Source organism: Chlorocebus sabaeus, chromosome 11, assembly GCF_047675955.1.
Source record: "Chlorocebus sabaeus isolate Y175 chromosome 11, mChlSab1.0.hap1, whole genome shotgun sequence".
Taxonomy (NCBI): domain Eukaryota; kingdom Metazoa; phylum Chordata; class Mammalia; order Primates; family Cercopithecidae; genus Chlorocebus; species Chlorocebus sabaeus.
In genome coordinates, this window is record NC_132914.1 from 13,944,439 (window position 1) to 13,948,326 (window position 3,888).

Below are 3,888 nucleotides of genomic sequence, written 5' to 3' on the forward strand. Positions count from 1 at the left end.
TGAAGGACACAAAATTTAAGAAAGACATATTCATCTTGTACTCACTACAATAAAGAAGAGTTGGCAAATGAAACAGCATAAAATTCGGGACACTAATACTGAAAAGAGAGTTCTTAAATGTTTTCTAAGAGACAGAAATGGAGAAAAAAATAACGCCAACCTACAAATAAATGAGCACCAAAGATTTCTAACAGCAACACAGTTTGCTAGAAAACAGTGTTTAACTGCTTTAAATTATGAAGGAAAATGATTTTCAACTAGAATTCTTTATTTTTTTCTTCTTATTGTTAGATGAATATGTTTATGTATCAACTAGAATTGTATACTCCTCAAGAATATCTGAAATTTGAAGGCAGAGGAAAAGACATTTTGAAACAGATAAGAAGTCAGTAGAGTTAACTTTACACACCTTTTTTTGGAAGTCATTTGAAAACACACTCCTGAAAAATGAGAAAGTAGAACAAGCCAGAGGAAGACATCAAATTCCAGAAGCAGTATATTCAACCTGGAATCATAGTGAAGAGTAACACACAATGACAGTTTTGCTGCAGGTCTGGAGAGGCCAGTATAGATTTTACAGCTGAAAGAAACACTAATTTGTGTCTTCAAATATTTTTTGAAGACATGTAAGCACAGAGATGTTAAATCGGTTGGCCAAGATCACTCAGTGGTAAGTAGTAAGTTAGCGATCCGGACTCAGCCTGTCAGGCTTTGGAGCCTGAGCTCTTACCTCTTACTATACAGTGCTTCTCCTGGTAACCTGCCTTAAAGTTATTAACGATTTCCATTAGGAAAATGAAAATAGTGATATGTTCCATGTATGCTAAACCCTCATTTATTATAGTCAGAATGCAAAAAAAATACTATGTAAAACTGCTAAATTAAGAATTAGCTTTATGGAAGTCAAGAAACAGTTTTTAGAGAAATAAAAGTAATCACCAGGAGAGAAAACTCAAAGAGAATGCAAGGTGATTAGGTAGAGGGAGTGGACAAGGGAAAGCAGAGAGGGAAAAGGAAGGGAAGAGAAGACTGTTGCTTTGCATTTTAAATCCTCTGCACCTTAAAAAATTAAATTATGTGCATGAATTACTTTGAAAAATTGTAAATTTGTGTATCTTTTAAAAGGGTAAATAGGGCTTGTTTGGAAGATAAGCTGAAAGGGGAATGATAGTAATGTTCAAAGGGGGAGAAGAGTTGGAAGTTCATGGCCTGGTGGGGAATAGTGTAATCTAGTGGCTGGATTCTAGGGTGGTTGTTTTAGCAGTGGGTGGGCGGCAGGCGGGGGAGGGGGGCAGCAGCTGGAGGTGACTCTGGAAAAGTGGGCTAAGGCAAGGCTGTGGAAAGCATTGAATGCCATGCTAAGAAGTTTGGAATTTCCTCTGTTGACCATGGGGAGCTATGAAAAAAAGTTTTGAGCAACGTGATTCCATCTGTGTTTCAGAAGAATCATCCTTATGGCAAAATGCGGTAGGATTTCGAGTGTGGGAATGACAGGAAGCGGGAAAGCCAGATCAGAGGTGGTTACAAGCTTAAGGGACTCTTCAGGGTCCGAATTAAGGCTTTCAACCTATGTAGAAAACGGAAGTTCCATAATTGCAGCTTGAATCAAAACTCTTCCACCACTTTTCTCACCTTCCTGTGGACTGGGGTGTCCTCTGCCCAGGAAGACACTGATGGGGCGGTAGGGTGGTGGTGAGTGGGCCACAGGGAACTGCCCACCCCTCCTCATTCAGGGGCCACTAGAACCTCCTGCCTGGTCCAAGTCTCGCCTCAGATTTTTAAAATCTTATTAAAAACAATTTTTTAGCCACATTTCAAGACTTGTCTTAGTTTTTAGCACAGGATTTTTACCAATCTCTCCCCAGCCCCCTCCACACCCTTTAATGATTCCCTTGGTTTTTATAAGTAGTTTTCCAGTTTTTTCCTCCTGCCCTGCCAACTCATCTAAGAAGCAGGATTTTTTTCTCCTTTTTTATTATTAATATTTTAAAAATAATAAAATGGAAAAAATGAATGTTTTTGCACTTCTGGCCTCTTGCTTTCGAGGTTCACACCCACTGGTGCCCTTCCTCTGAGGCTCACTAACATTCCACACTGCTGGGCGTGTGTCTGCGTGACTAGGAGCCCTCGGCTGCTGTCTCCTGTCATCATAATTTCTCCCTTACCTCCTCACCTACTTCCATTCCTCCGTTTCTCTCGCCCTCTGGTTGCTAGGCAACACAGCGCAGGGGCAGGAGGAGCTGGCGGGCAGAGCCCCCATGGAAATAGTGGCTGCTTGTCTTCCTCTCCCAGCAGCTTGGCTGGGAGTTGGGCAATTGCTGAAGGTCAAAGGCAGCCATCCATAACTGTGTCATTCCCTCCACTAGGTATAAACCTGATGCAATCAGGGAAACACCTGAAGGTAGGGGATGGGGTAAAGTAAGGCAGTTAATTTTCCTTTTGTACCCAAGAGGCTGGGCGTGGCTCCTGCCTTCCGGCAGAAGAGGGTAAAGGTGGAGATGAATTGGCCTTTCTTCATTTCAGGAATGTGAATTTCATTTCCTTCCACACCTGTCTGTCCAGTGGCTGGGCTTCAGAACTAGAGTCGACTCTGCAAAATACAAATTCACTTGTTAGCAGAGGTTGAATTTTTTGAGTTGGGGTCCATTTCTCTAGTACCAAACATGATCTGGGGACTCGCAGCATGGACAGCCTCTGGGAGCTTGTTAGAAATGTAGACCTCAGTCCCATCCCGGACCACCGAACCAGAAGCTGCGGTTTTTCAGAATGGCTGGGTAATTTGTATGCATGCTGATCAAATACTGTAGATTTGGTCTTAGGTTCTTGCGACTTCTTCCTTTGTCCTGCTCAGTGGGGCATCATGGAATCCTATCTTGGGGTCCTTCCTGGGTTTACGGAGAGATGAGTGAGCAAATGCAGAGAATTGTCTCAGCCTGACAAAAACCCCTTCCCCTTTCTCCTTCTATCCTTATCCTACACAGGTGTGAGACAAGGCACGTCCAGATAGGTTACTTCCCTTATCCTCACACGCTCCTGTGTCTATTTTTAAACAACGAATCCCAATTATATTGATGAAGAAATGACCTAGTTTGTTCAAGCTTTCAGAGCTTCAATGGACTCACCCTGGTGATTGCTGAACAGCTTGCTTTCACCTTCCTTTGGTATGTGTCTTAGGCTAGAACTTCTATCCTTTTAAACACATAGCTCCAAAGAGTCATTTTTGAAAAAAAGCAATCAGAAACAGAATGTTGAGTTTGGTTTGAGTCATAAATTCCACCACGTAGGGATGAAATTAAGGACTTTTTTCCTGAGCCTTTACAAATGATTCCAGTAGTTCAGAGGCCCTTTTGAACAAGAGGTTACATGGATTGAGTTTCAAAGAAAAGAATGTCGAAAGACATCTTCCAGCTGAGAATGGGCTCCAGATGTGAGCATTGCTCTTCCAGATGTGTGGACGAATGGAGCGGGACTGAGATGCCTCACATGTCTGCAACATGAAATGGAAAATCCTCTCTCAGCCATAGGGGAAAGTAGGACAGGGGGAAGACAAATGGAATCCAAATTAAACTCTTCAAGGTGGGGCCAGACTAACTCGAAGAAATCATTCCCACGTGGGCTGACATTTTACATATGCAGTATGTGTAGAGGCCACGCCTCAAACTGCACTGCTGAGCAGAAACTCAGAAGGTATTGTGTCTGCGGGAACTCACTCTTCTCAGACCTGCGTAATTCTGATTCAGCCCCTTAGAGGAGCCTCACTGAGAACTGCTGAGACTACAGACAGATCAAGCAGGACAGGCGGCCAGACTTACTTAGGGGAGCTGAGAATAGAGCCCAGAATGCGGAAGGGGAAGGAGCCAGGAATCACACAGTCCTTTCTTTCTTCGG